The following is a 10,982-nucleotide window of genomic DNA, read 5'->3' as shown; positions in this document are numbered from 1 at the left end:
TCGTATTACGTGCCAAAGAAAAAACGACAGTCAAGTGAATGGCATCATCCTCAATCACCAACCACACTGATAAAGGTGGTCCACAGCTATTTGGACACCAAAAATCTTAAGGTTTTAAGGTTGGTGAACTTGTTTTGTTAATGGCCATGCTAGTAATGTACACACTGCGTTGTTGCCTGTAAGTTGTCGCATTGTAGTATCTTTGATTACATGTGAGTTATTACATTATAAAATAAATAGGAAAATTAATATTGCCACAAACTGTGAAATAGGTAGTCATACATTCTTTAAACTATCAAAACATTAATCCGGCTGAAATTCATAGGCATTCACAGTCTTTTGGAATCGGTTTTGAATACTACTGATGACTTCACGCCACATGGAAGGACTATAAATGCAGAAGCTGCTGTAAAACTGTATGTAAGTTACGGCACGCCATTCAGAATCTGCAACGTGGACAGCTGACCGACGGTGTTGTCCTGCTGTACGATAATGCACATCCACATGTTGCGGGTCTGACACATGATTTACTGAGAACATTTGGATGGGAAATTTACAATATAGTCCAGACTTAGCTCCTCCCGATTACCATTTGTTTGGGAAATTGAAAGAATTTTTGAGTGGTAAGTGATTCGTGAGCGACAATGAACTAAATGCTGGTAATCAGTGGCTAAATGAACTGGTAGCAGAAGAATATGATGAGAGTATATTGAAGATGGTGTATTGCTATGATAAGTGTTTTAATTTATGTTGCGATTATATAGAGAAGTAATATAAGGTATGTAGCTTAAAGAGAAATTAAAAATATTTATAAAATTTTAAGAATAAATTTTTTTACAATGAAACGGTCTTTACTTTAGAGATAACCTCTTGTATATATACCCCATATAGTCAAATTATATATCACTTGTAGAGTGATAAACATTAGTGTTGTAATATTGTCATAAAATGCTAATTGAAACTAGCTTCATATTTTTATTATTTATAAACTATGAGTTGTGTATAATGGGACAGATTTTAAAAAAGCTCATGAAAATATTAATCACTTTCTTGCGAAAAGGACCCACAATTTCCGACTTTATTTAATCAAGATATGGATAAACAAGATTTATTCCGTAAAAATTTTTCTTGGTGCTAATTATCATTCAGTAGTGAATAGCGAGTCATACAAGTATTATTTAATCATTCATAAATTTGTTTGACAAGTAGCATTGTTGTAATGGAAAATTTTAGCTAGCACTTGGTAGCACTGTAAACAGTTCCAACTAATATTTTAAAAAAGAAAACTTTTAATTGTGGTTATAGAGAGAGAAATATTATTTTCAATTAACGAGAAATGAAATATAAGATTGTCTAAAAAGATATCCTTGCAGAAGTAGAAAGGAAATTTGAATTAAGATTTGCTAACCGATGAAAAGAGCCATACCATACTACACCTCTTCCCTTGTTGATTTAATCTTCAGTATGAATTTTATCAGAGCATAAGTGAAAGAGAAGATTTGTTGACAGAATAAAAGTTCAAATTACATGGTGTTTAAAAATTTAATGCATAAACTTTATTACGAAAGGTGAATTTACACTGGTATAAAAGTATGAGCCTGCTTGGAAAGTTGTAGCTTGACAAAGAAAATGTAAGATTTTTCAGAAATTTATTTTATCTATTTATTTTGCAATAAAATTCATGTAGACCAACAAGTTTTTAATATTTGGTATAATGCAATTTATTCAGCTCTGCAAAATAAGTGGTTGTCTAAGTTTTGGCCTCATCATTTGAAGTACAGAGTGGCCAGGATGTCACCATATCCCTGAAAGTTAGAACTAAAAAATTTGTAATGAGTTATACAAATATTATTACAAAAACATCAATTGCTGAAGTTAACCAACCCTAAAACAAACACATTATTATATCGCATTTTTTTAGATAAAAATGCAATATAATTAATTAATTATTTTATTTACTCCTTGATACATAGTTTATAGTCATGATACCAAAGAAAGCAGGGGCAGATAAATGTGAAGAATACAGAACAGTTTAACTAGTCATGCATCAAAAATCTTAACTAGAATTCTATACAGAAGAATTGAGAGGAGAGTGGAAGAAGTGTTAGGAGAAGACCGATTTGGTTTCAGGAAAAGTATAGGGACAAGGGAAGCAATTTTAGGCCTCAGATTAATAGTAGAAGGAAGATTAAAGAAAAACAAACCAACATACTTGGGGTTTATAGACCTAGAAAAGGCATTCGATAACGTAGACTGGAATAAAATGTTCAGCATTTTTAAAAAATTAGGGTTCAAATATAGAGATAGAAGAACAATGCTAACATGTACAGGAACCAAACAGCAACAGTAACAATTGAAGAACATAAGAAAGAAGCCGTAGTAAGAAAGGGAGTCCGACAAGGATGTTCCCTATCTCCGTTACTTTTTAATCTTTACATGGAACTAGCAGTTAATGATGTTAAAGAACAATTTAGATTCGGAGTAACAGTACAAGGTGAAAAGATAAAGATGCTACGATTTGCTGACGATATAGTAATTCTAGCCGAGAGTAAAAAGGATTTAGAAGAAACAATGAACGGCATAGATGAAGTCCTACGCAAGTACTATCGCATGAAAATAAACAAGAACAAAACAAAAGTAATGAAATGTAGTAGAAATAACAAAGATGGACCGCTGAATGTGAAAATAGGAGGAGAAAAGATTACGGAGGTAGAAGAATTTTATTATTTGGGAAGTAGAATTACTAAAGATGGACGAAGCAGGAGCGATATAAAATGCAGAATAGCACAAGCTAAACGAGCCTTCAGTAAGAAATATAATTTGTTTACATCAAAAATTAATTTAAATGTCAGGAAAAGATTTTTGAAAGTGTATGTTTGGAATGTCGCTTTATATGGAAGTGAAACTTGGACGATCGGAGTATCTGAGAAGAAAAGATTAGAAGCTTTTGAAATGCGGTGCTATAGGAGAATGTTAAAAATCAGACGGGTGGATAAAGTGACAAATGAAGAGGTATTGTGGCAAATAGATAAGAAAGAAGCATTTGGAAAAATATAGTTAAAAGAAGAGACAGACTTATAGGCCACATACTAAGGCATCCTGGAATAGTCGCTTTAATATTGAAAGGACAGGTAGAAGGAAAAAATTGTGTAGGCAGGCCACGTTTGGAATATGTAAAACAAATTGTTAGGGATGTAGGATGTAGGAGGGTATACTGAAATGAAACGACTAGCACTAGATAGGGAATCTTGGAGAGCTGCATCAAACCAGTCAAATGACTGAAGACAGAAAAAAAAAAAGATACATAGTATTAATTTTAATGTTCCAGTGGGTCTGTGTGTTTGCCCTCATGTTGCACGCACAATTCTATATCTCATGCCCTCTGTGACATGCAACGGAGCACTTCTGGTGTTACATTATTGAAGTTGCCCTTCACAGCATCATGCAATTTGCGGTGTAGTGACATGCAGATAACAAACATGTGCTTTAATAATATCCCATAATGAATTTTTTGGTTTGGTGAAGTCAGGACTTTGTAGTTGCAATGATATCAGAGCGGGTGATGCTGGAGTACCTCAGCCAATCCAATGTCTTGGAAATTTTTCCTTCAGAAACACATGGATTGATAGAACAAAATGAGCAGGTGCTCCATTTTCCTGTAATCATACTCGTTCCAGGAGATCCTTTGCTTGAAACTGTGGTATTAACTATGCCTCCAAAATGTCTAAATAAGTTTCTGCATTCATTGGCCTGCCAATAAAATAAGAACCAAACAAATGACGAGCAGTCATTCCAGCCCTTATCAGGACATGTAGTGGATTTCTTTCCGATTCTGTCACGTAATAAGTATTTTCTTTTGCCCAAAACAACATATTTCTGGCACATGAACTGCAATAGATTGCACATTTGTCAGTAAAAAGCACCTTTCTGTGGTGCACTGCAGCAGGTAATTTTTCTAATAGAACCCGGCAGGATGCAGCGCAACATTACATGTCTGCAACTGACAGTTCATTAATGAACATCAGACGAAATGGCCTAACTTTCAAGTCCTTATCATATGATCTTGCATTGTCATCCTCCATGGTGTACAAAGTTTAGCTGACTATGAGTTGATTTCACTGGGGATTGTTCATTTATATCAGTGGCATCTCAATGTGGACAGGCTTGTTACTATGAAATATAAAAAGTCAGAGGGCAAAAGACGACTCCCGTTAAAGGCCATTAGAGCTAGGAACTGAGAACGGGAGTGGTGTGGCGACGGGAAGCGTCACAAGGCGATTGTCTTCCCCTACGGGTTTGGGGATTGTTCAGTGGAAACTGCAACAGCAGCATATGTTTCTAACCATGTTAACTTTCATCCACTCTGCGGCCTATCTTTAACACTGCCTAATTCAAACGCATGTTGTTCCCAAGCCAACACTGTTGCTTTTCATGGTGGGAGCTTATTAAAGCACTGCTGAAATATATCACTAATTAGCTTCATTGTTTGATTCGTATGTTGTTATTCATGAACCCAAACACTTATCACTAACCACTCGTTCAGTCATTTTAGCACAAATGTCTTTCACTCAAAGTGTATGACGTACTCAGAGCTGTAAAAAACTGTTGCCAACTGACCCCAAAGAAAATACTGTATGTTCTAAACACAGAACCTAACTCATATTTTACATTAACTTTAAGGGGACTGTGACTTCCTGGTCACGTTAAATCTTCATCCAGCGAGCCATTTCTTCATGTTTGTGAGACACCTCATGGGTTTCCCTTGACAAGTACATAACTCAGTTTCTTACCGGTCATGGGGTCGTCAAGGGTAGACTGGCTGGATTCAGCATGGTGGATTTGGGTCTGTGCCCGCAGTGTGGAGTCCAGGATGATGCCTTCCATGTGTTGTATGAGTCCACTAAATACGATCTGGAGTACAAGAATGTATATTGAATGTATTTAGTATTTTGATGAATGTATATCACAATGCTGCTAAAGAATTGTGTAATCAATTATTTTTAACCACTTGTGTTACTACTGATGATTTTATTAATTCTATTAAACAGTCTGAGGAAAGTGGCGAAATGACTGGAATGTTACAGTAAATAATAAACTCAATACATTGAGGATGTTGTGCTTCCATGGGCCCTCATGCAGGTATAACTGTCGAGCAGAGGTTATTATTTACGATTGTCAAATAGGCCACACCAAACTTACTCATGGATACATAATGAATCAGACCGATGCACCCATTGGTATTTGCTGTGACTGCCAATAACAATACACTACATCATCGTGGACTTTGTGTGTTGTGTGGCATTGCGTCATGAATCAGGAACTAATATTTGAGATATTCTAGTTAAAATAATATGATGATGTTATCGAAGATTATGTTTTTTCTTAAGGTCATGCATCTACATTTGACTCTAAATCATTGTAATATGTTTTTTTTTGTAATATTCTATTATGTTTCTTATGATGATAACATAAAAACGTTTTTCGCCCTCCCAAGAAAAAACTTCGTTTTACTTTCACCTGTCCCCACCCACATTGATGATGAATCCGTGTTTCATTTACTACTGAAAAACATTGAAGAAACACAGTACAATTATGATTATCTTCTTCCAGGTAGTGTATGAGCACTACAAGAATCCCAAAAAATTATTGTCACGATTTTACCTGCAGATGGAAAATCCATTTTTGCTTTGTTTGGAGCATTTTCACCTGATCCTGTTTATTGTTAGGTCTCGTACATAATGATGAATCCATATTTCATCTACTATTATAAAATATCTAAGAAACTAAACGGAATCAGGTTTAAATAAGTGAATTGAGTTTAATACCTTACAGAGGTGTTTAATTAAATGTTTTTTTCGGTTGACTGTTAACAAATGTTGCACCCATCGAACAGATATAGATTTAGCAATTTACTTTTCAACTTATTGTTGAAAACAAAGAGGAAAAACCTTAAAGTGAAATCTAAATCTTTTGTTTATCCGTGTTAGTTTTTGAATAAAGAATGTAGAAGTAATAAGAAGAATAAATGAAGATAAAACAATATTGCAGGCTATCAGGAGGAAATGAAACCAGTTCGAGCATATAATTAGAGGAAAAGGAATTATATATATAGTTCTTGAAGGATCCGTTGAACTTGAAAAAACAAAAGATGGAAGAGGCTGAAGTTAATAAATGATATAGAGTAGCGAAGGTTATGATGAGATGAAAAGAAAATCACTGGATAGAAACAGATGAAGACAACAGTAGTGCCAGGGACCTGCCAACAGGCAGAACACCATATGAAAATGATGACTCAAGAAGATTGGAGAAAGGTATTATTTTCTGTTGAATCCCAATTTTATGTTTCAGTGAATAAGAGTACGGTACAAGTTGATCATAAAAAAAAAACATTCACCAAACCATGAAACATCGTCTAAAAAGTATGTTTTGCTATTTTTATTTAACCGGGTAAGATCAATTGTACTCTGTGAAAGTATGATAAATAATGAAAAATATTTATTATTGGAGGGAAAGAGTGTTAGCAAAGTTTACAAGACCATTTATGGATCTGCTGTGGTTTCAGTACAATGTCTCATTTCAAAAAAAGTAACCAAATATTTTCTGGATTAAGGATAAAATTTCCGACTGAGTTATGAATTCCATTGAAAAATTCAGATCTATTGATAAGGATTCTGATAAATGGGATTTCATGATGGTGATGTCATTGCTTATGCAGGTATGATTCATGATACAGAAATTTGTGAAAAATGTAAATTACTGGTTAATTCGATACCTAATGGGATTAAAATGCTAATTTAACCTAAAAGGGTTGATATTAACCACTAAAAATCATTTTAATATAAGTTATTTTATTTGTTTTATCACTATAAAGAAATAAACTATTTTTTGTTTCAGCTAATTTGCACAAGGCAACTTTGACTGCAGTTTTGATTTTTAGTGTTTTTTAATTTTTCTCTTTTATCCTAGATAATGTTCAACAGATATAATTTTTTTTACTAGTACTTCATTTATAAAGCATAAGTCATTAAGTGGTATTTAATTAAATCTAGATAATACTAGCACTACAGTATAATTTTACGAATTATACATGGTAGTTTTCGCACTTCTTTGATTTGATTCCAGAAATATGATACATTCCAGGAAATTTGATGTGCATACTCATTTTAGGTAGATTTCATAAGAAAGCTACCTATTGTAACGAGTACTGTGATTCGACTTCCAGAAAATTTTAACGTATCTGCATTTCATATACCCCAGACGCTAAAACCACCGTCAGTTCAAAAGTTTATATATATGTATATATATATTTCACTTTCTTGTGGGCACAATAACTGTCGTAATTTTGTGTCAATAACTTCCAAATTGATACATAAAATATAACAACCCAAAATCTCAGTCCAGTTCATTAATGGGCAAAATCAAAACCATGGAGGTGGAAATGGGGAGGCTTTTTCAAAAAAAACAAAATATTACTATAACTTTCTTATTAGGTAAAATACTGAATTCGTTTAAAGTTCCTACTATTCTTTGGATAAGGGCCTAAAACTTATGAAAGTAAAGTTTTTTGATATCGCCAACCATTGGCTCAGGAGATGGAAAAATTGGCTTTCGAAAACAAAAAAATTATACCTCTCTTAATAGGCACAGTATCAAATCGAATTAAATTGGTCGTTAAACCTCTAAACATTACTTACAACTTTTGTCTGAAACAATTTTTGATATGACCTACCCTTATGGTAAGGGATGACCAAGATGTCGCTGAAATTGTAAGATGGGGCTTATCGTACGCTAAATATGTGAAACTTTTTTTCACATGCAACTATTGTCGTATTAAGTAAGTTTGAAGTTTTTCTTAACTTTAAGGTGGAAATTTTTTTTATCCCCAACTTAGCACTGGTGAAATCTACCTCCACCTTCTGGTGTGCTGAAAGGGATTTTTTATAATCGGCCATTACTTGCAGTAGTGTAGTGATATATATATAATCGTTTATTCAACACTTTCAGAGACATTTTTGGTTGGACAGCATTGGTGGCCATCTGTGATTAAAACAGTCTCCAGTAGAAAGTACAATCCTACTTTCAAAAGCAAGTATTTCATCAAGTTGTCAGTTTTATTTTATGCTGGCAGACTCGATGATGTTTTGCCATTGCTAGACTTCAATATATGTATATATTTATTCTGAATCTGAGTCAATTCGGACCATTAATGAAATTTTCCCAAATATCAACTTCAGTGCCATCTAGTAGGTCAATTTTTTCGCAGAGGTATTTTCATAAAAGTAACGCATCAGTGGTGGCTCGTAACTAAAATTAGTGGGGGGTGATGCTCCACAAAATCTTTTTCTGGACCTTTTCAAGGCTACAATTAAAGTTTTTTTGTAAAATTAAATAACCGAAAAAAATGAGTCAAATAGAATAGCTGAAAGCAGGATAATAATCTAATTATACACTTTATCACATTCAAGAGTATAGTTCACAGTTTTTAAGTACATTGTGCTATTTTTACACAGACTTGAATACTAGATCGTGGATACCGGTGTTCTTTGGTGGTTGGGTTTCTATTAATTACATATCTCAGGTATGGTCGAACTGAGAATGTTCAAGACTACACTTCATTCACAGTCATACATATCATCCTCTGAAGTATTATCTAAACGGTAGTTACCGGAGGCTAAACAGGAAAAAGAAAGAAAGAAAAGAAAAAGTACATTGTGCTTAAAAATATCGATCGCTGAGGCGATCGTTTATTGCACTGAAGCTGTGAGTCGAGTAAAGAGAAGTTGTGATATTTGTCTGGTGTTAAGCTATTTTCAAAGTATTTTGATTAAAATTTAAATCAGATATTTCAGAAATGCACTGGATTAAATACTTACATATAAAGGCGCAATCCTGCAACATTTTCCAATAAAATAATATAAACAGGCCTATTATACAGAGTGAGCAACATAAAACCGAACCCATAACGTAACCGCTGCAGAATTGGTAGGTTATGTTGGAATGAAATTTTATGAATGATACAGATAAATAAGAAAAACGTAATTTAAATGTTTCATTTATTTACCTTATTGTTATAAAAGATGTTCAAAAAGACCACTCTAGGCATCGATGCACTTTTGTGCTCGATTGATGATATGTTGAGAGTTGTTTGACGCAAAATGTTGTTGTTAATTGCGTTGATTTCTGGTTGAATGTTCACTTTCATTTCATCAATATTGTGGAGATTAAATGCATAAACTCTGGGGAACGTGGAAACCACCGTCCTCTGCTGACAGCTCGTTCATTTATGAAAGCTGTATGAACGGAATTCAGTGAACCGTTTGATGTGTGACACGTTGCTCTGTCTCGTTAGAAGAAGTTGTATTCTTTCTCATTAACAGTTAATTGCGCATACAATTCTTCGAAAATTGTGAGGTAAACTTGTGTACGGACAGTTGTCAAAAAAATATTGGTCCCAGTATTCAATTACCGGAACGGCACACGAAACACCAATTTCCTTATCGTGAAGTGGATGCGCTAATATCTCGTGAGGATTCTTCGCCATCCAATACCTGGTGTTCTGCGAATTAACACGGCCCGATAAATGAAATTTCGTGTCTCCTCTGACATGAAATACGACATCAGATCTACCTGTCCATTAACAATGTTTTCGAGAAGCCAGTTACAATAATCAAGTCGTTTCGGTTTGTCTGTCTCCTTCAGTTGTTGCACAGTTTTAACGCGGTACAGTTTCAATTTTAATTCATGAAGAATTTTACGATAAGTTGTGTATTTACCATCAGATTGTTGGGATAACTTGCTTAGTGATTTTTTTGGATTAACAGTAATTTAACTTTCAATATCGGCAATAGCCTGTAGAGTCTTAACGAAAAATTGCCTATTTCGTTTTGCATTTGAAACGGAACTAAATCGTGTATGCTACTCTTCGCTGGGATACAGGCATTCGGAAATTTTTTTACCAATCTTTACGTGATTACTCAAAGGGTCCAGGCCTCAACTACATCTATCCTCTCCGAGATTGAATAAGGCATTTTACACAAACACAACTGCACTGCAACAAAACGTATACTCCACTGACACGTAACCACCTGAAAAACGGCAGCAACAATTTGTAGTAACATATGCATCCACTAGTCGCGCTAGTTGTGTGAGATTCTTTCATAAATAGCGTTGGATAACGGTTTCATTATGGGTTCGGTTTTATGTTGCTCACCCTGTAAAATAAGATAAATATTATTAATAAAATAAAATATTAACTATAGGTTTTACAGTTTAAAACATTATAATTATTATTAACATAACCGCCTCACCGAGGCTAGGAAAGTAGAAACTTGGCTCAGGACACCAGTGATTTCATTTGGCTGTTACTCATAAGGTCTCGTCTGCTTTATTTACCTTGTTATAATAACTATTTAACTTTTAATAATATCGGCTTTGATAGTAATGTTTTCCTTTACTTTTTTCGATTTATATAACATTTAAAAAAATTTTATCTACCTGTATCTATTTATTTCCTTCATTTTCTTAATTACTTTAAACTTTTTTCCTAGATATCATCATCATTAATTGATTGTGATGCATAAACTCATTTGTGTGTGAGTTCATCTATTAAATTATTGTTTGATTTTAATATTTCTGCTCTAATCATGTGTAATATATTTGATAACCATTCTCTATTTCTTGGCCTCTTTTGTACACGATTTTAATTTACAATTTTTAAAAATGTTTTTACTGATATTTGATAGATTTTATAAATTTCTAAAAGTTCACTATTCCGACCAAATACTATAATACATCACAAATTAGCTACTAGATTACATTACAAATGAGTCTTTTTAGGACGGGCAGATACTGGTTTCTTCTAGTGCGGAGCCAGCTTTTATAGCGTGGACGAAGTCGAGTGAGGCACCAGGTGCTGTGTGAGCCGTACGGAGACGAGTGAACTGTGAGAAGCTGTGGTGATTAATGATACATCATCTAATACG

This window comes from Lycorma delicatula, chromosome 1, assembly GCF_047948215.1.
Source record: "Lycorma delicatula isolate Av1 chromosome 1, ASM4794821v1, whole genome shotgun sequence".
NCBI lineage: Eukaryota > Metazoa > Arthropoda > Insecta > Hemiptera > Fulgoridae > Lycorma > Lycorma delicatula.
Note: the sequence above shows the minus strand (reverse complement) of the source record.